This window comes from Gopherus flavomarginatus, chromosome 3 (assembly GCF_025201925.1).
Source record: "Gopherus flavomarginatus isolate rGopFla2 chromosome 3, rGopFla2.mat.asm, whole genome shotgun sequence".
In the NCBI taxonomy this organism is placed as follows: domain Eukaryota; kingdom Metazoa; phylum Chordata; order Testudines; family Testudinidae; genus Gopherus; species Gopherus flavomarginatus.
This window is the reverse complement of record NC_066619.1, coordinates 196324939-196349735: the sequence shown is the minus strand read 5'-3', so window position 1 is coordinate 196349735 and position 24797 is coordinate 196324939.

Below are 24797 nucleotides of genomic sequence, written 5' to 3'. Positions count from 1 at the left end.
TTGATAAATCACTGAGAGTTTCATTATTGACATCAGCTGGAGTGAGAGGAGACCCATTTTGTTTTTCAAGATTTTTTTATTACAGTGCCTTATCAACTAATGCAAGTTTTCACATCTTGTTGCCCCCTCATCACTTCACCATGTGATGGGGATATGCCCACCTCCTTAGCACAGTTGCCAACTTTCAGGCAGTAAATAAGCACCCAGACTTTCACAATAAGCCAAAAATCAAGCTAATCTCATTTCAAAACAAGGCTAAAACAAGCCAATCCCTAAGAATCCAAATACTTTATGTGACTAGATTCCCTTCGGTGTGCAGTCTATGACTGTGGTGGGCCTGCTGTGCACCCCTGACTCTGTACCCCATGTCCCTGCTTGCCAGAAACTGATAAAAAGAGCAACAAGCTACAAGCCAAAAACTAGCCAACAAGCAACTCACAAGCCAAAAACAAGCCCAATTTCTGCATTTTTTCGCAGGTTTGACATGTCTGCCACTCACTATGTAGTAGGATTTTGCACCCCTCTTTTATGGGTGGCAATTTTACCCTCTCAGACAACACTACTCTGATCCAAGAAGATTAATAGTTTCCCATGAATAAGACTTTAGAGCTAATTGTTCTTTAGTCCACAGAGAAGGTTTACAGTGCCATCTAATTTTTAGTCAACAAGAACAGATCCCACGTCACTTTTTTCCAGGGTGCTTTCACTGTACTGCTCAACACTTAACTAGAAAAATCACCCAACTTTGTATCAGTTTTAATACCAATAAACAGTGCATAGAAATTTCAAAACACTAAAATATCCTAGCAATTCTGTTTAGATGACAATTAAGAATTAAGTATTTTTCATGATGTATTAGGCTTCCTATCTCATTTTAGGGTAGGAACCCTAGGGTGCTGCTGGACCATAAGCAGCTCCCATTGACTTCACCTCATAATTTGTCCAAAAGTTATTGGGAAAGGATGACTGAACTAAATGAATCCAACAGACTCCTAAAGCTAGTTTGGAAAATGGAAGGGACAGAATACTGCGGTGACTGATGCATGATGGGACTTAAGTTAATATAAGGACAGCATATTATGCTGAGTAGCTTTTTTCTGTTCCTAAAAATGTTCTTATAGAAACTAAACAATGGTTAAGATTTAAAAAGCAGTAGCCTGTTAAGGCTTCAATGTCTGCTGCTGGGTTATAAAATATTCTTTTATAGCTTGGGCGCTGCAAGCCTGGGAAGCGGGAGAAGTGAAGCAGCCACGGCAGGGAAGGGTGAGCTGGAGCGGGGAGTTCCCCTGCGTGCCGCCGCCCCCTTAGTTGCTGCAGGTGGCCCTTCCCACGCTCCCTTGCACCAGCTCCCTCCTCCTAAATGCTGGCAGCGACCGGGGCAGCCGAAGATCCAGCTGCCGTGGTCACTGCCGAAGAAAATGGCGCCCCTCCAAATGGCAGCACCCTAGGTGACCGCCCAGGTTGCCTAAATGGTTGCACCGGCCCTGGTTGTGAGCCCTATGGTCATTATCTCTTCTAATAGTGAGTTCCACAGTCTAGGTCCAGCTCCCACAAAAATTCTGTCTTCTATACTCACTAGAGTTGTATTGCTTGGGAGTTTTATAGTTGCAGTGGAACACAGCTGCTATAGGAGGTCAGGGCCACAGAGGTAGAGGCAACCTCTTAGATAGTTCGGGCTAATCCTGGAGGGGGCTTTGACTGTCAGACAGAGATGATGTATTTAAAGAGGAGCCAGTGCAGAGGCTGGAGCATCAGGATGATGCGTTCACAGTAACCTGTACTGCTAAACAGGCTGCCTCTGAGATTTTTATAGCAGTTGGAGCTTTTTCAGGATGTGTTGCTTCATTCCCATTAATTGAAATACTCAAGACTGGAGTCCCAAGGGCATGGATGCGTGGCCAGATCAGTATGGGACAGGATGAGACTCAGGCTTCCTGCTGCCTGGCTATTTGGCGTCCATAGCACTGAGAAATCAAAAAGGACCTCAGTGCTGTAAACTGACTTAATCTGAGGGCATACACCCTCAAGAGTGGGGAATGTTACACAAGATACATTTCCTCCCCTCTTCTTACCAGTCTCATCTGTGTTCAGCTTTTGTCAGCTGCTCTTAATTTAGATGTTCCCTGTAGACGGGTTCCGCCGGGGCTCGACCCTCCCTGAGGGGGAGGGGAGCCACACCGGCCTCGTTGTCGTCCCTGCAATCACAATCAGCACTGGCCCTTTCGGCAGGTCAGAGCAGTGGCAAAGTCAAAAGGGGCCCAGCCCTTGGTTCGGGCAAGGCACCAAGCAGAGTACAATCAGCTCTGGCCTTTGGAGCTGGGCAGAACAGTGGCAAAGTCAAAAGGGGCCCAGCCCTTGGTTCGGGCGGGGCACCAAACACAGTACAATCAGCTCTGGCCTTTGGAGCAGGGCAGAGCACCAAACACAGTTACAATTAGCTCTGGCCCTTTGGGCAGGGCAGAGCAGTGGCCTTAGGCTGGAGAGGGGGGGAGTCTGCCACCAGGATACGGGTGGCAGGGGGAACGCAGGCCCACCCACTCCTCTGCGTTCCAGCCCGGGGCCCTGGTAGCGGCTGTCACCGCTACCAGTGGTCAGTGGGGATCCTGACCGAAACACACTGACATTGGCACGGTTAGCTCTGCAGCCTGACTGGAGTCAGGTTCCCCCGGGCTACTTCCTAGCTCCCCTTCTACTCCTACCTGGTCCGGGGCCTCCGTTCCGGGGACGTCCAGGACCATCGGTTCCTCCCAATCCGGGCTGGGCGGCAGGTCCGGTAATGTTTCGGGGAAGGCGGGCCAAGCCTGGTCTGGGGGCCCTCGGGGCCGTAATAGGGGCGAGGCAGCTCTGGCAGCTCCTCGTTGTAGCAGCCTCGAGAATGCTCCAGCGGCTCCTCGTCGTAGTAGGGGCGAGGCAGCTCTGGCTGCTCCTGGTCTCGGCCTCTGGCTTGGGCAGTCCCCCAGTTACGGGCGTCGGCGGACACGTCTGCTCCTGCCAGTGGCAGACCTGCAACTGAAGGCTGGGGCCCGGCTTTTATTCTTCCGGGTCGCCACCTGACCCTCTGAGGGGCAGGACTTCCGCTCAGCGGCCCCGCCCCCGTGGATGACTGATGGGGCTCAACCCTCCCTGAGGGGGAGGGGAGCCACACCGCCTCGCTACACACACACCCCCCAAGTCTGGCCCCCGCCTGTCGGGGCTGGGCTGTCCCATCTCCTCGAGGCGGGACAGGAAATCCACGTTGGCATGGTCCTTGCCCGCCCTATGCTGGATGGTGAACGCATAGGGCTGCAAGGTCAAATACCAGCGCATGATGTGGGCATTGTTGTCTTTCATCCTCATAAGCCATTGAAGGGGGGCGTGGTCCGTAACGAGGGTGAACGGGCCGCCCAAGAGGAAGAACCGAAGGGCCTCGCAGGCCCACTTGACCACGAGGGCCTCCTTTTCAACCGCTGCATAATTCCACTCTCGGGGGAACAGTTTCCGACTGAGATACAATATGGGGTGATCACCTCTGTCCCCCTCTTGGGACAAGACGGCCCCTAAGCCAACGTCGGACGCATCCGTTTGGAGGATGAAGGGCTTGTCAAAGTCGGGGCTGTACAGAACCGGTTCTCGGCACAAGCAGCTGCGGAGCGTTCTGAAGGCTGCCTCACACTCGGGGTTAATTGCACCGTTCGAAGGCTGTTCTCCTTTAGTAGCTCGGTCAGGGGGGCTGCGGTGGACTCGAAATGGGGAATAAACCGCTGATAATACCCCACGAGCCCCAGGAAGCGCTGTACCTGTCGCTTTGTTGTCGGGGTGGGGCACTCCGCTAGGGCCTGTACCTTCCCCACAAGGAGCTTCACCTGCCCCTGCCCGACGGTATAACCGAGGTAAGTGGTCTCTTCCCAGGCTATCCGGCACTTCTTGCGGTTCGCTGTCAACCCCGCCTGTCGAAGGGTTCGGAGGACCACCGCGACGTGGGTCAGGTGGTCGTCCCAGCAGCGGCTGTAGATCACCACGTCGTCCAGGTAAGCGGCTGCATACTCCTGGTGTGGTCGCAAGAGGTGATCCATGAGCCGCTGAAAGGTCACGGGGGCCCCATGGAGCCTGAAAGGCATCCTGGTGAACTGGTACAGTCCGGACGGAGTGGCAAAGGCTGTCTTTTCTTTGGACGTCTCCTCAAGCAGGATTTGCCAGTACCCCTTGCTGAGGTCCAGCCTGGTGATGTACCGGGCCTCCCTGAGGCAGCCGAGCAGCTCGTCGACCCAGGGCATCGGGTAGGCGTCGAAACGGGATATGGCGTTAACTTTCCGAAAGTCTACGCAGAAGCGCTGGGAGCCGTCAGGCTTGGGTACCAGGACCACAGGGCTGCGCCACTCGCTCCGGGACGGTTCAATGACCCCCAGGGCCAACATGGCCTGAACTTCCTCCACTGCCTGGCGCATTCGGTATGGTATCGGCCAGGCGGTCTCCCACACGACCTTCCCTGGTTCAGTTTGGATCCTGTGACAGGTGGCGGTCGTGCAGCCCAGTAGTGCCGTGAAGGTCCGTCAGAAGGCCCGCAGGAGACACTTGGCCTGCTGACGTTGCTCGACCAGCGCGGGTTCTGTCACCTCCTCCGTCTGGGCTATTTCTAGACCTAGTTCTAACTCCGGCGGGCCTGGGTCGATTAGCAGGCCCTCTCGGTCACGCAACGGTTTCAGCAGGTTGATGTGGTATAAGTGCTTCTCCTTCCGGCGACCTGGTTGGCAAATCTCGTAGTTAACGGGCCCCACTCTCCGGAGCACCTCATAGGGGCCTTGCCATCGGGCCAACAACTTCGACTCGCTGGAGGGCAGGAGCAGCAGAACTCCCGTGCCAATTCCCGTGCGCACGTGCCTTGGTTATAGCTTCGCTCCTGCCTCTCCTGGGCTGCCTTTAGGTTCTCCCGTGCTAGGGTCCCCGCCTGAGTTAGGCGCTCATGTAGCCGGAGGACGTACTGGAGGAGCCCCTAGTTCGGGGAGGCCGACTGCTCCCAGGTCTCCTTCATCAGGTCCAGGAGGCCCCGAGGCCTCCGCCCGTACAGGAGCTCAAAGAGGGAGAACTTGGTCGATGCCTGGGGGACCTCCCGGACAGCGAGGAGCAGCGGCAGGAGGAGTTGGTCCCAATGGCATAGCTCGTCTGGCGGGAACCTTCTCAGCATGTCCTTGATGGTCCAGTTGAACCGCTCTACCAATCTGTTGGTTTGGGCGTGGTAGGCGGAGGTCCGCAGTTGTTTTACCCCCAGGAGTCGGCAGACTTGGTTTAGCAACCTGGATGTAAAATTAGTGCCCTGGTCCGTTAGGATCTCCTTAGGCAATCCCACGCGGGCAAATACCTTCACTAGCTCGCCCGCAATGGTCCGGGCCGTGATGCTCCGCGGGGAGATGGCCTCCGGAAACCGGGTGGCATAGTCGACCAGGACCAGGACATATTGAAAACCTGCCGCGCTCCAGGGAAGCAGGCCTACCAAGTCCATGGTGATGCACTCAAACGGAGTGTCAATTAGTGGCATGGGGACCAAGGGTGCCTTGGGTGTCCGGGCTGGGGCGGCCAACTGACACTCCGGGCAGGAGTTGCAGTATTGCTTCACCTCTCTGTCAAGCCCCGGCCAGTAGAACCGAGCCTGAATTCGGGCCAGGGTTTTCTCATACCCCAGGTGGCCTGCGGCTGGAATATCATGGGCCAAGCTCATTACGGCCCGCCGATGGCATCGGGGCACGAGGAGTTGCATCCGCGGTTCTTGCGTGCGGGGGTCCCGCTCCACCCAATAAAGCTGGTCCCGGCGGAGCTCGAAGTGGGGCCACTGCATAGCCCAACTGGGGTCGACAACGGACCCATCAATTGCCGCAAGCTGCTTGTAGGCCCGTCGGAGAGTGGGGTCCGCCCACTGGTCCCGGCAGAAGTCCGTGTCAAAGCGGGGTGCAGGGGGAGCTCCTTTCATTGACCCCTCGGCCTCTGGAGTTTCTAGTCCTGCTTCCTCGGTGTCCGTCTCGGTTTCCACCAGGGGTTCTGGGGACTCAGCCGCTAGGACCGGTATAGACCGAAGGAGCCCATCAAAGGCGGGCCAGTTGCGTCCCAAGATGACAGGATAGGCCAGTCGAGGGGCCACGCTGACAATCAGCGACCGAGTGAGGCCGTTGACAGTCAGCCAGGCCCGAGCACTGGAGTAGGGCCGAACATCTCCGTGGATGCATTGCAGGTGAATGGGCCCCAGGCCGGGATCGATCGGGGGCCCCAGGGCCTGACGGACCAACGTTTGACCACAGCCTAAGTCGACCAAGGCCGTGGTGGCTTGGTCCCCCACGAGTACTGGGACCGTGAGCTTGGGGGGCTGGGGTCGCCGGGCCCGGCCTTCTCCTGCGCAGACCTGCCCAAAGTCACACTCCATCTCAGGGCAGTCCCGCTGTAAGTGGCCGGCCCTCCCACATCTAAAGCAAGGTCCTATTTCTGAGTATCCGTGCCGAGGACCGGTGGCCCGCGGGCTTCAGGGGGGCTCCAACAGACCCGCAGGTGAGGTCCCTGAACCCGCGTGCGGGCCAGGCTCTGAGCGTTGGGTCCGCGGGGCCTGTCCGGGGTCAGCTCCGTGGCTCGGCCGCCGCTGCCCAGGCGGGGTGGATCCTGTCCTGCCTCCGCGATTTTGGTTGGGCCCTGGGGCGGCCCCACGGGAGCTTCCGCAGCGAGGAAATCCTCCATCAGGGAGACTGCTGCCCCCAGGGTGGCAGGCTGGTGGCGGAGTACCCAGGCCCTTCCTCGAGCCGGCAAGATGTGTACAAATTGTTCTAGGACCACCTGCTCGGTCACTTCCTCCGCTGTAAGGGTTTCTGGCTGCAGCCAGTGGCGGCAGGCCTCTTTCAGGCCTTGTGCAATTAAGCGGGGACGGGCGCCGGTCGGGTAGGTCTGGCCCCGAAACCGTTGTCGGAAGGTTTCGGGGCTGACGTCCAAGGCATCGAGGACCACTGCCTTCACCCGATCATAGCGCTTGGCGTCTTCCTTGGCCAACCCGCGGTAGGCCAGCTGGGTGGGCCCGGTTAAAAACGGGGCCACAAGGGTGGCCCATTGGGCTCGGGCCCATCCTGCGACCAGGGCCACGCGCTCGAAGGTGACCAAGAAGGCCTCATGGTCATCCCCCGGGCCCATCTTGGTCAGGTGCAGGGGCGCCGGCGGCCGGGGACCCACGGGGTCTTCTCCCGTGGCCCTGTCGGGGACTCGGGCGGTGGGCCTGAGAAGCGTCTGTAGCTGGACCCCGAGTTGCTGGATGAGTTGCTGCTGGTGCTCCAACTGAGCGGCATGTTGCTGTCGTTGCTGCTGGAGGTGGGCGGCATCTCGCTGTTGCTGCTGTTCGTGATGGGCCTGCTGCTGTTGCTGCTGCAGCAGTTGTACTGCCAGCTGTCATTCCTGGCTCTCCGCCAGCAGCTGGACCAGCCGTTCGACATCCATGTTCCCGGTCCTGGGAACACAGGCTGCACTAGCGTCCTTCTACCAGCCCCTTCTCACAGGGGCAAAGGGTTCAGAAGGTCCCTGGTCAGCTGCCAGTTGTAGATGGGTTCCGCCGGGGCTCGACCCTCCCTGAGGGGTAGGGGAGCCACACCGGCCTTGCTGTCATCCCTGCAATCACAATCAGCGCTGGCCCTTTCGGCAGGTCAGAGCAGTGGCAAAGTCAAAAGGGGCCCAGCCCTTGGTTCGGGCGGGGCACCAAACACAGTACAATCAGCTCTGGCCTTTGGAGCAGGGCAGAGCACCAAACACAGTTACAATTAGCTCTGGTCCTTTGGACAGGGCAGAGCAGTGGCCTTAGGCTGGAGAGGGGGGGAGTCTGCCACCAGGATACGGGTGGCAGGGGGAACGCAGGCCCACCCACTCCTCTGCGTTCCAGCCCGGGGCCCTGGTAGCGGCTGTCACCGCTACCAGTGGTCAGTGGGGATCCTGACCGAAACACACTGACATGGGCAACGGTAGCTCTGCAGCCTGACTGAAGTCAGGTTCCCCCGGGCTACTTCCTAGCTCCCCTCTACTCCTACCTGGTCCGGGGCCTCCATTCCGGGGACGTCCAGGACCATCGGTTCCTCCCAATCCAGGCTGGGCGGCAGGTCCGGTAATGTTTCGGGGAAGGCGGGCCAAGCCTGGTCTGGGGGCCCTCGGGGCCGTAATAGGGGCGAGGCAGTTCTGGCAGCTCCTCGTTGTAGCAGCCTCGAGAATGCTCCGGCGGCTCCTCGTCGTAGTAGGGGCGAGGCAGCTCTGGCGGCTCCTCGTCGTAGTAGCGGCGAGGCAGCTCTGGCAGCTCCTGGTCTCGGCCTCTGGCTTGGGCAGTCCCCCAGTTATGGGCGTCGGCGGACACGTCTGCTCCTGCCAGTGGCAGACCTGCAACTGAAGGCTGGGGCCCGGCTTTTATTCTTCCGGGTCGCCGCCTGACCCTCTGAGGGGCGGGACTTCCGCTCAGCAGCCCCGCCCCCGTGGATGACTGATGGGGCTCAACCCTCCCTGAGGGGGAGGGGAGCCACACCACCTCGCTACATTCCCAAATAAGAGGGACTAATATTTTAAACACACCACGCTTTGTTAGGAGAGAATAAGCCCATAAAAACCTGTTATGAAAACTTTGCTTTATTTTACAAAGCATGAAGTGAATGGCAGCCCACAGAATTGTATCTTCCCTTTTGCACGTCACTAAGTTCCATACATTCCAATGTAACAAGGAAATGATGTGTGTTCAAACTTGATTACAGATATAGGGTAAAGTGTGCACTTTATAGTTGTTCCTTCACACTTAAACACTGCAAATTCAAACAATTGTTTTAAAAATAGGATTTTATTCTGTCTCGCTATCCCAGGATCTGAAGCCACATGCGTGATCACCGGCTATCAGTTAAAAATATGATTAGAAGATTGCCAAAGGTAAAATTACGAGATATCCACAAAGGTTCCTAAATCACACTGTACAGGTTCTTTGCCTGCTGTGAAAATTGCCTGTTGCCTCTTCAATCCATTATAAAAACAGTGTTAATGTGAATCTCTTTTGCTATTGCCAAGATAATGCCAGTTATCTCTGAAAGCCATGCAATGGGAAAATGCCAATCTTAGTAGGAGCTGACTGGCACCAGCTATAAGGGTTCTGTTTGGGATATACCAGTTTGTGCTTTCATCTTACCTTTACTGAAAATTGGGATTCTCTTCTGTTTTTCCCCATAAAAGGTTATTGAATTGAAGACATTTTGAAGATATTTGGTAACTGAATTTTTTTGAATGCAGTAGAGATTAGAAATTTTTTAATAATAAATAATTAATATTTTGTCCTTCTAGAGCACCCTTCACCCTGGGAGCTCAAATGCTTTACAACTAACACCATCATGGCCATGTTGTGAGGCATGAAGTGTTATTCTCATTTCACAGATGGAGAAGATGAGGCACAGAGAAGTAAAGTGACTTGCCCAAGGTCACCTAGCAAGTCAGTATCAAAGGAAACAGAACACAGCAGTGCTGGTTCTAGCCTCTTGCTCTCATTCATACATTGGTCTGTCAGAAGAGCTGCACCACTTTCTTTCTAGACATTTACATAGCTATAGTACTGGCTTTGTAAGGTATCAACTAGAAGTGAGAATTATAAGCTCTAGTTTATAGCTGTACGTTACTAATTTTTTAATGGCTTGACTCCCCAGAAACATAAATGGCCAAAAACATCCCTGGATCAATTCCACTGATGTCAGTGGAGTTACTCCTGGGATTTATTTGGCCCCATATTATTTTTTTTCTGAACATGAATATATGCAAATATTCATTCATATTCAGTACATAAGTTTATACAAACACACTATCTCTTTGCCACACCCTGAACAACAATGGTCTTCCCTATAAGAAGCAACCCAGGGGTGAAATTCTGCCTCCACAGAAGTTAATAGCAAGACTCCCACTGACTTCATCAGGGGCAGAATTTCACCCCAGATTTTTACCAAAGGATAGATTTTTAGGACTCAATGCGCAAGTCTGACATACAACTGAATTTGTATTATTAAAATTTACCAAGCACCAATTAACACACAACTATCTCAACACCTATAACTGGTCCCCTAGAAATACAAAGACTGTTTGTACTGGAAAAAATAAATTTGTGATTCTTCTCTCCAAGAAAAATGTTCTTGCTGAGTGAGAAGTGGATTTTTTTATATAGAAATTTTAATGTAAATATTAAAGATTTGGCTTTAAAGAACTCAGTCACTAGGTTGGAGATATTGTTGAACTGTTTAACTTGGCAGTTACTGTGCAAGCTTAAGTCTGAATGAAACATTCTGGTTGATGCCTTCCCTAAAGCAATACACCAAATATAACTTGGAATGTTTTCTTTGTTATTGCTTTTATTTTTAAATGAACTTTTAGGTTTCTTTTTTTTAACCGAGGGTTTTGTCTACCTTAGCAATGAAAGATACACATTAGCTATTGGTTTAGACTTGCATGAAACACTCTTTTTCCATGTCTAGATACTGACACTAGGAATCTTTTTAATTAATCAGAAAGTAGAATAAATATGGGGAGTTGTGAAGGAAGATAATATTATGCTCTCAAGCATCACCCTCAACCAAACCCCACACACTTGACTCCTCAAAACAAAATGTCACTCACAGTAGATTGTGCAGCTCTTCATAATATGATTGTTACGCTTCCTCCTTGCATCTCTTACCAGCAATGAACTAGTTAATTATGTCCAAGACAACACCTTTATCAGTAGGCTTCAGAGTTCATACCCAACCGAGAAGAACTAATGTAAGTCACATCTCTCTCAGTACTATTGTTTCAAACTGTCCCCCCTTTTGAAGGATCTATTTACACTATTCACATGGTGACAATTCTTTTGTAACCCTAAAGGCTATATTATATTTTTAAATAAAACCTTAGATTCTGGAGCACAGAGATGAAGCCAAGAGGTGGGAGGGAAAAAAAAAGGAACAGTTCACTGAGCTGCTGGTAGCCAGCTCCATTTGACTGCTGGGCAGCAGGGTAGGTAGCATTCTGCCTGAGTCATAGATTTGAAATACAGTAATACACTGAAAAAATATACTAAAAATGGCATAACAGGGCTTTATTTTTTTAAGTCACTCACGGACTCATTTAATTTGCTCAGTTTCAGTAACATTCCATTCCATGCATCCGAAGAAGTGGGCTGTAGCTCACGGAAGCTTATGCTCAAATAAATTTGTTAGTCTCTAAGGTGCCACAAGTACTCCTGTTCTTTCTGCGGATACTGACTAACACGGCTGCTACTCTGAAACCAATAACAAGACTGTTATTTTAAAAGGCCAGCCTTGTAAAGTCAGATTGAGATCTGAAAGGCAAGTTTGCTCTTTCTGGTTCATGCTCCATCATATGTAATAAAGATTCTAACTTCAGTAAGATGACATTAACTCAACACAGCTGTCTAGGATCTGAAAGGCTAGCAGAAGTAAAAATAAAAATAAAAATATATTTGTCAGCAAAGTCTGCAGATACGAGTTAGGCTACATATAAGTAGCAAATTGATTAAGATGTTGCCATATTTGCATAGCTTTTTAACTGTAGTGTATTAAAATGAACTATAGTTAGGGGTTCTGTTTTTTAGTTTGAACCCCAAGAACAAAGATCAAGATTAATCCCAGAAAGACAAGATTTTTAAAGCCTCCCGTGTCATCAGACAACATTCTACCTTATCTAGCCATTCAGACTGCAGGCTGTCAGTCAGCTTCTGAATAAAAGACCTTCAATTAACCATTGAGAATCCACCACAAATGAGCCACTTGATCTCCAGCTGCTGCCTCATATTGTATGCAAATCTTAATATAACAGTTAGTACAGATCCTGCTGTTTTGTATTCAATTATTTTTGTTTCAAACTCTCCTTAATAGATCTCAGAAATGCATTGATTTGGACAGGCTTGACAACTTCAATCCAAGATCCAGCCTAGTGTTCCACATCCTAATATTACAAACTTTAGAAATAAAAATGTTAACTAAATAGGTAAGCTTTAAGAGAAGGCAATGCCAGCAGTGCTCTCTACTGGAGACACATTATTACTACAAAATCAATATTTACTTTAAAAAGTTTTAGAAGTGGTGATGTAAAAAAAAATTAAATTATCCAAATGAGTAAAGATATCTCACTGGAGACTGAGCCTAGATTTAGTAAAGCTCATGTGAACTACATAACTGTCCCTGCTCCACTTCTTTCTAACTCCACATACAGCTACATCTATTAATAGGAGGCTCTGAGGATGTGGTAGAAACAAAGCATAGTAAATTACATCAGGAATGATTTGCCTGAAATGTTACATACTTGTCGATTATAGTCTTTTAATGTGTCTTAATAATAATTTTCAATATATGTCTGTTGGAAACAATAGGAGTCCTCCTGTAAAATACCTAATGATACTAGCCAATGATTACCTGCATTAAGTGTGTGCTGCTTTATAATTCAAAGTTGAAATCCTGTCATGATTATTATTTAATTAAAATGTCTATTACTCTTTAATTGCTTTGATTGTGAATACAGTGTTTTCCCCCAACCAAAAACATTTCACCATCTGAAAAAAGGAAAGACACACACACACACACACACACACACACACACAAAAATCAGCCAAAGAAAAGTGAACCTCATTAGAAGATAGCTAGCTGTTTAAACAAGCAAGTTATACTAATCAGAGCTAAAGATTACTTTGGTCCACACACACCACTTGCCTAAAGTGCCAGTGCTCCCACACACAGGTTTATGAAATTTCGGGAGGTCAAGAATTAGGTTAGCCGCAATGATAATAGGAGCACAAACAGGTTGTGCCTTGTTTAGCATGACCAATTATTGACTTTTTTTAAGCATACAAGACCTTTTTGTTAGTGATTTTTCTTTTTAAATATCCTATTCTTTAGTCACAAAAGTTAAACACTGCAAACTCACACACCATACTTAAGAAAGGCATAGCTGACATCCCCAGAGTCTAAGCCCTCGTCCAGACTAACCCGCGGCATCGGCGGGTTAAAATCGATTGCTCGGGGATCGATATATCGCGTCTAGTCTGGACGCGGTGTATCGATCCCCGAGCGCGCTTACATCGATTCCGGAACTCCATCAATCCGAACGGAGTTCCGGAATCGACGCGGAGAGCCGCGGACATCGATGCCGCGCCGTCCAGACTGGTGAGTACCTCGATTTTAGAAATTCGACTTCAGCTACGTTATTCCCGTAGCTGAAGTTGTGTATCTAAAATCGATTTTAATTCCTAGTCTGGACGTGGCCAAAGTGTCCCACTCCATAAATCTGTAGAGTCATTTTGGGAAGGCCAGAGATATTCCACTGCAATCACAAAAAGGTTTTAAAAATACCAAGATCCCAGCACTCAATCAGATCTTCTCCTGCCTTTCTCCCTATGCTACAGTCCAAGTAGCTCTCTTCCCACATTGCAGTAGCCCTCACTTTGCTGTTAACTCCCCTCCTCCCCCTTTCCTCTTTCCCCTTCAGGCTTCTCTCCACATGAAAGTCTTATCAGACTCACTTTCCCCTGCCCCCTAAACTCCTGCAGTGCTGTCTCCTACACACAAGACCCTCTCCAACCCCATTTCCTCTCAGTCCCAGCCCCAGGGGCGGCTCCAGGCCCCAGCAAGCCAAGCGCGTGCTTGGGCCGGCATGCTGCGGGAGGCACTCTGCTGGTCACCTGGAGGGCGGCAGGCAGGGCTCCGGTGGACCCAGGGCCAGCTCTAGCCATTTCGCCGCCCCAAGCACGGCGGCACACCGCAGGTGGCGCTTTGCTGCTTACCGGTCCCGCGCGGCTCCAGTGTACCTCCCGCAGGCTTCCCTGAGGAGGATCTGCTGGTCCCGTGGCTCCGGTGGATCATCCGCAGGCACGCCTGCGGGAGGTCCACCGGAGCCACCTGCCGCCTTCTGGGCAACCGGCAGAGTGCCCCCCACGGCATGCCGCCCCAAGCACACGCTTAGCGCGCTGGGGCCTGGAGCCGGCCCTGAGTGGACCTCCCACAGGCGTGCTGCAGAGGGTCCACTGGTCCCGCGGCTCCACTGAAGCCTGCAGGACTGGCAACCGGCAGAGCCCTCCCCGCGGCATGCCTCCGTGCTTGGGGTGGCGAAATGTCTAGAGCCGCCCCTGCCCAGCTCCCAATCTTGCTTCATTCTCCATGAAGCCCTGCCAGTTTCTTTTCCCCTTCCCCAATTCCCCTTTATACTGACCTCATGTCCATGTCCTTCCTCCCCCATAGCTATCCCCTAAGTGTGTGAAGGAGGGGGAGGGAGGAAAAGAGGCCACTACCCCAGCCACTAGTGTTTCCTCATGTCCCACTCAGGTCCTTCCAGCTCAGCAAACCCTTAAAGCTGCTATGGGAGGAACTATGCAAGGTGGATGTGAGCTAACCATAGATCTGCTGCCTCCCCACGAGGAAGTCACAGATGTTCCTGCTGACAGGAGATTGCATAAGTCTCTGACTCCTGCACTTCAAGTTTATTATCTAAATAGTTTATTATCTAAACAGTTCATTGGAGCAGGAAGAGAAAGAGTGTGCTGATCAGTTTAGCTCCAAGAAAATCCAGGGTCTCTTCTCAACACTGTCGTCTGCCTCCCTTCCAAGTTGGGGGAGGGAACAGCACCCCCCAGGTTGAAAGACATTCCCTGTCTAACGGCATCTATGTTTATGGAGCACTAGTAGAGAAGGCATTTCACTCCTAACCTATGAACCCATCCAGCCGTTGCTGTTGCAGTCTTTCCATCGTCATCTTACATTGACACTGTGGGGCACCATGTTGTCTCTGGATCTCGTCCCTTCATGGCACAGTATGATACCGAACGCACCATTCCCCGTTCCCTTTTGCTTTACCAGAATAGCTTGTTCACAGCTCAAATTAATTAACATAACATTCCTTCATACTGGGGTCCAATTTATTAAGTATTTATAAATACACAGCTTCCCTTGATTCCCTCAGGCCCAAATCCTTTGAGCTTTTTAAGAAACTCCACATTCCTCCCTTCTGACACTGTGCAGTGATTAAGGCCAACTTCCCCAGCCTACAAGTAGCCAGGCTCCAGACCTGCTTCACATAGCCTCTCTTCTCACCTGCCCTTTGGTTCATGGGCCCCCCAGCCTCCTTCTTACACAAACAAACATTCTCCTTTATCCTTTCCAAGCTAGGTACCCTCTCACTCCAGACTCATCTCACAGCTGGGCTTTTACCCCTCTCAGGAGGAAGTTCCCTGATTACCATTCACCAGCTTGTCTGCTGCTCCCTTAAACATCTGTTTCTTTAAGAAACCAAATCATGGAACAGGATGGACTGGCCCCAACTCCTCTTCTTTCCTAAAGGAGCCAGCCCACCCCATTGCATGCTGCTTCTCATGGTCTGCCTGCTCTTCCCAGAGTTTCACAGGCTCCAGTTGAAGTGCTCACACAAGGTTACCTTGAGGGTTCTTGTAGCCCCTTACCCCAAAGTATGGCTCTCATTTCCCTGGCAGGTCTCCTGCTCACCATTCCATTATCATGGCTCTCTTTACAGCTGCACCTGCTGCAACTTTCCCCCTCATTTGTGCCCTGTGCATCCAGCTCCAATTCCCCAGATACATCCTGATGACTTTTCCAGCAGATCTGTCTATTCTCCTCCTCTGTCCCAGCTGCAACTATGTTAGAGGCACCCAGCTGTGCCTGGTGAAGCCATTCTGATGGTTTTCATTCTTGACCGTTTCCGAGCCTGTTTCCCTGCTGAATTTTGGGTGGCTGCTGTGCTCATGTTCCCACTGATACAGCAATACTGTCAGCTTTGAGACTGTGCAATGAGCTGACTACCCAGCAGCTTCTACTGAAGCCAATGGAAGCTGTTGGCTTGACAGTTCAAGACCTATTAATTGTTTGAATTTCCTACATGCTTGTGTTCTCTAATAGATTTCCTGCATTCAACTTGAAATTAAAGGAGACTTGGACAGAAATAAAAACATCCAATCTTGAGTTAAAAAATGGTCAGTGATGGAGAATCCACCACAACTCTTGGCAAGTTGTTCCGATGGTTAATTACTCTCATTTTGAAAAAAATATGCCTTATTTTCAGTCTGAATTTGTCCAGCTTCAACTTCCAGCCATTGGATCATGTTATGCCTTTGTCTGCTAGATTGAAGAGCCCATTAAATATTTGTTCCCCATATGGGTTCTTATAGACTGTGATCAAGTGACCACTTAACCTTCTCTTTGTTAAGCTAAATAGATTGGCTCCTGGAATCTATCACTAAGGCCTTGTCTACATTGGCACTTTACAGAGCTGCAACTTTCTTGCTCGGGGTGTGAACCCCACCCCAAACACTGCAAGTTTCAGCGCTGTAAAGCACCAGTATAGATAGTGCACCAGTGCTGGGAGCTACTCCCCTAGTGGAGGTGGTTATTTTATAGCGCTGGGAGAGCTCTACACTGCCACGGCAGCACTTTAACATTGCTAGTGAAGACATAACCTAAAGCATGTTTTCTAATCCTTTAACTATCTTGTGGCTTTTTGAACCCTCTCCCCAGTTTATCAGCATCCCACTTGAATGAACAAGACACCTGACTGGACACAGTATTTCAGCCAGTGCTAAATGCAGATGTAAAATATCCTTTCTATTCCTACTTGAGATTCCTGTGTCTGCATCCAAGGATCGCATCAGCCATTTTGGCAGCAACATTGCACTGGGAGCCCATGTTCAGCTGGTTATCCACCATGACCCTCAAATCTTTTTCAGTCATTGCTTCCTCAGATAGTGTTCCTCCTTCCTGTAACTACACATTTACATTTAGCCATATTAAATGCATATTTGTTTGCTTGTGCCGTTTACTAAACAATCCAGATTGGTCTGCACAAAGAAAGCTGGAGACTTTGAGAACCTCAGTCTTTATTTACAGGAGGCCAGAATGTTCCTGTGCATAATATTTACACTGGTTTAGTTCCGTTTTCATTTGGACTGCTGCATTTTCACTGGTGATAATTTTTTCTGTAGCAATTTCATGACCTCTCTTAAGGTAACATTTTTTATTTTTGCATACAGTTGTATATGCAAGGAACTGTTTCTCATGTCAACAATGTTATTTATATTTTCACAGAATATAATTTTAAGATTTATATTGGGATTTTTTTTCATGGTAAGAAATGTACAGTAAAGTTGCCAACATAAACAGAGAAAGCATTTAAATTAAGAAACACCAAAACCACTTTTAAATATGTTATTCTATTATTCACTGTGCAGTAGGTAAGATGCAGCAAGATAAAACAGCTAATACAACACCATTTTGATTCAGTAGACCTGTAGGTTATTTACTTAGCAATTGCTATTTATTTTCTGTAGATTTAGATGTGCTACTTAAGGAGAGATTTGAGAACATCACCACATATATGCTTTTAAAACTGGGTGAAAAAACAGCTGAGGAAAAACTGTCAGTACTTTCTTTTATCTGAATGTCTATCCTTGAACTCAGTAAAAGCTTTAAAAATAGTATTAGAAATAATTATTGAACCAGGAACAAAGGAAAAATTCTGACCTCTACCTACTTGTGCCTTTCAACATTTCTGTAATTCATTCATTGACTGCTTCCTGCCCCGTTCTTTATTTTTCTATCAGGAATACAATAAAAATATTTTGTGTATGTAGTGCTTAGTGCTTACTTATAAGAATGCATATTGAATCCATCAGTACATTACAAAACAGGACTTAGACAAGAGATTCTGTAAGCCACTATACCAAATAATAGAAGCTATTGATAAAAAATTGAAAATATAACGTATCATTCTTTTGGAAAATCCAGCCTTGAACATTAATTTCTAGGCATCATACTGATTTCTTTAGCAAGAACAGTTGGGTTTTTTTTGTGTGTGCAGGGAATAAGTGAAATGAGGACACAGTGTGGCTTTTAAAGAAGTGGGATATTAAATCAGTTCTTGCTACAGTGTGAAAAGTGCTCTTGCCATAGAACTGTGGGATGGTGCAATCTGCCATAATACAAATCAGACTGACATTTTTCTTTACATTATTAAAACAGCTAATATAAAATGCATTGTGGGAAAACAAGTTGTAAAAAAGTTAATAGTGCTATCACCAAGAGGTCTAATCAAAGCGATACAGCCCAACAGGATAATCTTCCATATAGTGTACTGGTACACAAGCACAGGGTGCCTCAACATGCACTATTCCTTGATCATAGCTGTTTTGCCTATTAGCAGGCTAGTGCATGCTCTTGCCACTAAGAAAGCCTGCTCTGATCAAGATGGAGACATGCATGTCAGGACACATCCTCTTCATGAGCTGCATCAGGGCTACAGAGGCAGCTGCAGGTTGTACTTTAGGCATCCTACTTCAGTGCTTTTCCAGCTAGTTCTTAAGAATTACTTTTGTTCAAGACTGGGAAGTAACTAGGAAATTGTGATGTCCTGTACCCATAGGCTCTAAAATGGGAGAGCAATTCCCTTCTTGTGCAGACAGTGGCAAGCAGCAGCACAGCTAGTCTGTGCTAAATTCAGACCCATTGATTTCAGGTGGACTTTGTACTGAGGGCAGCTAGCCCACACTGCCACTTGCCTCAGCCATATTACCATGGCTATGCTACTACAATGACAACTAGAGCAAGTAGGTCCATGTGAGCTGAGAATCAAATCCCCAAGTGCATAGTGTAGACATAGCCCAAGTTTGTCTAGAAAGCAAAGTGTAGCCTGCTTTAGTTAGGAGAGAAGCTGGTATTCTCTCTTTTAAAACATTTCCCCCTCTCCCAGCTGTAGGTTTCCTTTAACATCTCCTTCACTCTCCCCTTCATTCCTGCTGGTCTTCATTTTTCATTTCTTGTTGCCCCACAGACCACCAATCTTCTACTCAAGCCCGAAGGAAGCTGCTGTTGAAAAATATTTAAAACCACACACTTGGTACAAGCTGCCACTCTGCTGCACAGATGGCACTCAGGAGACCATAGTCTGACCCTGTGCTCATGCTCAAGAGACAAGTCAAATTGACATTACTATAACAATTTGCTGTCACAGGATTATATTTCAAGTGTGTGTAGGTTTTTGTCCCTTGCATAATCTGGTTTGTGTACTTTGTGTTTACTTTTTAGCTCTCAAGGTTTCCTTACAAAGAGCATCAGAAGTGCTTCATTGGTCACATTTGAACTAACACTTTAGAAGCCTGTTAATTTCCTAAACCACAGTCACTCAAACTCCATCTTAATCTACATTCCAGGAGTTTAAAACCGGATTAGACCATTAGGTCACCTAATCTGATCTGATCTCCTGTATATCACAGACCATTAATCTACTGAACCCCATAACTTGTTTGGTTAAGATTTATCTTCCTGAAAGGCATCTACTCTTGATCTGAAGACAACAGGAGATGGAGAATACACCACTATCCTTGGTTAATCACCCTCATGCTTAAAAATGTGTGTGTCATTAGAATTTGTTTAGCTTCTGCTTCCAACCATTGATTTTTGCTTTACCCTCCTCTGCTAAATAGCTCTTTAGTACCTACTATTTTCTGTGTATCATCTTTGTATGCTCTTAAATCTATATATTTTAGTATACTCCCCTCTGGGGAAGCAAGGAGGCATGAGGAGAATCCAAACCATAATGAACCTTTAAAACAAGAGACTCCTGTGCCAAATGGGAAAAGTAGCAAAGAATGCTAAAAGGTCATATTACTGCAGAAAATGGAATTCTGCCACTACACGAGTTGTTTATTGGGTGCAGACTGACTAAAATGGCTCACCCCTAGAACTGAAACAGAAGTAATTGTTCAGATGAGATTCCGGTTTCATTTCATAGAGTAGCCTGTGCAAGAGCACAGGGAAAGAGAGAGGGAAAGAAGAGCAAGCTAGAAGAGATAAGTGGGGGCTTTATTCAGTTACCTATGCCAGGCACCGTCTTCACCTTATAGTAAGAATCAACTCAGTATCCAGTGCCACTATTTGTTATGGTTATACGTAACAGTCCAATACTACACTCCATTGGTGAGAAATTCACAGGACCAGATGCATAGAAAAAATAAGTTACTGGATTGTGTAGCTATCCCCTTAACAAAATGACTGATTACCCTCTGCATTAAAAATGGATTTTTTTAAAAATGTGATGGATAATCCTGAAGACTTAGTACAACTGTACATACTGCACTGAATCAAATAGACTGCAGGCCTCAGGAGAAATGTCCAACTTTTTGTATCTTTTCTATAAGGTTGACTAACAAACATGGAAAAAGCAGACTTGTGAATAAACTATCAGAATATTTACTCATACTGCTCCACAGGGCAGGTCTAGGATACTGTGGCAGACAGTAATATTACCATCACTTCACTCCTTTTAACAAAAAGTTAGATACTTTGCTTTTAAAAGGCAGTTCTACTCTATATTCTCTACTTTTAAAGATAAGGAGTTTTACTCCCATATATTCAGATGTTGACTTGAAATTTTAGTCTTAAGTAGTTTAAAAAAAATCAATCTCCACCTAGGTTAACAAAAGGTAATCATGGACAAGTAACAGTCTTATTCAACATGGTGTAACTTAATTTTATACTTTACTATCCCATTTCTGTTACCTTGTTTAAAACTCCAAGGTGTTGAGACCCAATTCAGAGTAAGTAAACAAGAATGAGTAAACATTTCAAAAACACACTAAACAGTTACTGTAGAGCAGTGGTATACAGACATCACAAATTATTTTTAGAAAGCCAACAAGATTTATATTTTTACAGGACAAACAGAAAAACACAACTGACCCTTCCAAAAATATTTCATATTTACACAGCCACTTTAAAAATAAACTTCAATTTTTTTTACTTAAGTGTTTGAGTAATCCAAGATCACTATAAACTGATCCAGAGAAACAAAACATTGCTCTTTTTGTTTACTTTGTGCATTAGACTGCATTACATATAGTCGGCCAATCCCACAGGCACTCAGGCAATTTCCTGTTTGGGTAGGTTTTCCCACACAGCAATGAGGGGAGGGGGGAAAAAAGCCGTCTAAAAATATTCACCAGATAAATGCAACTGTAAAACAAAGAAAAATTGGCAAGGAGAGCTAAAGGTGGGTGTCGTTTCTTTTAACCCATTTTCTGAAGGTAACTAGATTTTAAGGTTGTGAGAGATGTCAGTGGCAAAGTGAACTAGTCATTCAATCTTTAGAAAACCTAGTCCCAAACCTCAACCACATCATAAGTGAAATTAGTTTGATCATTCCAATTTATTCACATCCTTTGGAGAAGGTGAGCTTTTTCTGTATTTCTATCAATATCTCTCTGGTTACCTGCTTGATATTATTCTGTATAAGTGCATGAAGTTAAGTGAAAGGAGTTTACAAAAAGGACACTAAACAATGACAGAGGTGAGACACCTCCAGAGAGAATACCAAGGCTCCCCAACAGAATTATGGAGATATTAAATGGGAAAGGCCTGGCTCCAGCCAGGCTAGGCTTATTTTTCTCAGGCCAAACACTAGGATCCAAGGAACACTAACCCATTAGACACCCCTGCCCTACAGTGGGGGAGTGAGTGGGCAGCTGGAGATAGAGAGACATACTGAGAGAATGCTGTAGGGGGTTGACTCTCCCGCAGCTCAGGAGTAGGGATGTCTAGGCTGAGTAGAATTTACCCAAAACTTGCAAGGAAAGAACAGTTGAAGATTAATATGTGGAGCTTTCTTTGTTATTTTAAGCCATTTCTCTGTGTTCCTGTTGATAAGAATATTATTTTATAAAAGGATGAGCTATTTGTTGAATACATTTTCTAGTTTAAAATCCCCCAAAAGAGGAAGCTCTTGCAAGGGAGCCAAAACACACTAACCCTGCTAAATAAGCCATGGCAAGAAACAGAGGTGCAGAAGCCTACGGACACAGAGTGGTAGGATGACTCTAGGAGCCACATAGAAGTCCAAGGCTATCACCAGTAAGGTGCATCCTTGAGACTACAGAAAGCATAGCATGCTCTGTGCTCCATGATGCATCTTCAGTCTCCATGACCGAGAACCTGATGCAGAGGCCCAGGACAGGAATAGCAGAGGTACAGCAGACAAGCCAAGATATTATAAGATTTCAAAAAAAACTGTTTGGAAGCTTGAATAGCATCTACTTCCACTTTTCAAAGGATCAAGATAGGTTGGTCTGACTCATGAACACTAGTCATTTTAAAAAACAATTTTTTAAAAAGTTGTACTGTTCATTATATATAATTTGATTGGCTGTTCAATTAGTCAAATAAAATAAGTCCTTAAAAATATACATTTTCTTTACATTTAAAAACCAAAAAGGTATAAAAAAAGTTCGATTTGTCATGGAAGCAAAGAAGTTTTCCTGATCCACATTTGTTGCTTTTAGTATTTATTTCAAGTCTTTGCTATTGTTCACATAAACACCTGAAATATGCACATTTCTCAAAGTCCTGGCACTGTCGGAGGAGTGTTTTGTTAAAACCAAGCAAAATAAAGAAATATTAACGAATAAATAAATAAATAATTTCCTAGTTCTTACATAGTGCTTTGTAGCAGCAGCTCTCAAAGCACTTTACAAAGGTTAGTATGAATATCCTCATTTTACAGATGGTGTAAAACTGGAACTTACACTTCTAGGTAAAGTGCTTATTTTAAAGACAAACTGACCCTGGATTCAATTGTGCAAGTGCTTTACTTCTATGCTCCTCTTCACTGTACATCCAAATTTATATTTCTCTCGCGGAAGTTTGGTACTCGTTTATAATTTCATATATCAACTCATTTGTTAATATCAGAAACTAATTAATGATGGATATTACTTAAATGGATCCTACAGCACTTTTTACACTGTGCACCTGAATTTGGATTACCCTGTGCATGCTGTGGAAGGAGAGAAAGAACTGACAGGGATTTGTAGGGGATCTTAATGCAAGACAGTCTGTTAGCAAGAGTCAGGCTAGCTGTAACCCTAATAACGCAAGATTTGTAGAAGCGAGGATTGCGTGAGGCGAGTGGGAAAGAACTGTGAGAGAAGTTGTTGCGACCTTGTGTCGATAATGAGGAATGTAGCCTGGCATCTCTTTAGAAGTGAGAAAAACAAGATATGAGGATGACCTATGTATAAACAAAATGCAGCTGTTACTTATTATTGTCTGTAACAAAAAGGTATAAATGCTGGCTGTAATTGTTTACCTGTGGAGAGACCTGCCTGGGACTGGGGCACCCCTGTGTCCTAGGGTACAATTGTAAAGAGAAAATAAAGTATCTGACTCTGCTGCACCCAACCAAAAAAGTGAGAACTTAAGTTTTTCTCCGACAATTCTCTCTAGCAATTTTAGAGTACGTGCGTCTATGCGTAATTTTAAAGGATGCCATGTATAAATAGAATCAGGAAGTAGAGAGTAAGGCCCAGATCCACAAAGGTATTTTAGGCTCCTAACTTCCACTGTTTTCAGTACAAAATGAGAGACTAAGCACCTTTGGGATCTGGCCCTAAGATACCAAAACAAAGTTGTCTTCATTTAAAATAAATAAATTCTTGAACCGCAACAGATTTCAGTATTAAAACTAAAACCCTCCTTCAATTTCTCTTTAAACAGAGTAGTGAAACCAGAGGCACATCGCTAGCATGACCCACAAGGAGACTGACCATTGTGCCCCATTGTCTCAAGACACAGATTGAGGTACTTTCCCTTAGCCAGATTTTCCTTTGGATACCAACACTAGGGAAGGGGGAATAAAAAGGGTAGCTTCTAGTCAACCAAGAAGTTTCCAAGAACATTTTAGGTCACCAGGTACAAGACAAGATGCTTCAGATTGTCAATAGAGTATTAGTGCTGGTCTCTCTTGAGTATCTTAATCTGTATCTGTCTTCTCAGAGAGCTAAGAGACTTAACAGAGAGGCTCCAAAAGGTTAGACTAGATAATCACATGGTCCCTTCTGGAAGATGACCTGTAAAACTGAGATTACCACAGAGAGTCAAGGAGTCAGTATGTCACTAGGATAAAGAGTGTCTTCAGATGTTCCTCGGAGAGGCTGGAAGTGCCCAGGAGGGACAAACCATAAGTAACATCATTAGTGATTTTCTTCCAAGGCATAAAGTTCCTATTATTGGACAAGCATAAAAGAAAAGAATCTGGATACTGGGAAGTGCAGGCAGTCTGAGACACCTTAACCCATTTGGTAAGGATCAACTCAGCAACTTTTGGACAAAACTATTTACAACTTTGCAACTATGGATCAGTGTTTATGATCAGATTCTTAATCATGTAGGCCAGAGAAGCTGCAATTCAAAAACTGCCCCTACTGACCTGTAAATAATGGACAACATGAGAGTTTTAGAACCATCAGATTTTACTTCTGGAAAAATCTAATAACTTTCCAAAAAATGTATTAATTTCTAATATTAACACAAAACAATTTCTAATATTGTTCTTTAACTCTTCCACAGCCTCAGAAAGTTTTGTATTTAAGTTACAGTACTGCAAGGCACATACAGAACCTCCTCCTTTCAAATACAGAGCAGATATACTTCCTGAAATAATTTAAAAATCCTCAAAACAATTAGGAATATTACAAATTTAGCAATTTCTAGTTAAAAATTTTTTGTTCCTACAAGACCATGCACATTTCTTGAAAATGATTTAGCAAATGTGTATAAATGACTTTTTACAGTTGTACTCAAAATGCAAATATACTGAATCTGAATAATTCCTACCCTGGAAAGTACTGTAGCAGGTCATGTTTTAAATTTTAAGTTATTGCCTTCATTATAAGGGTGCATCCTCCCTGCCACCATTAAGATATCCAGACTTATGAAGGAAAAAATATGTATGCAATTATGCCCACCGGAAAGTATTCCACTATT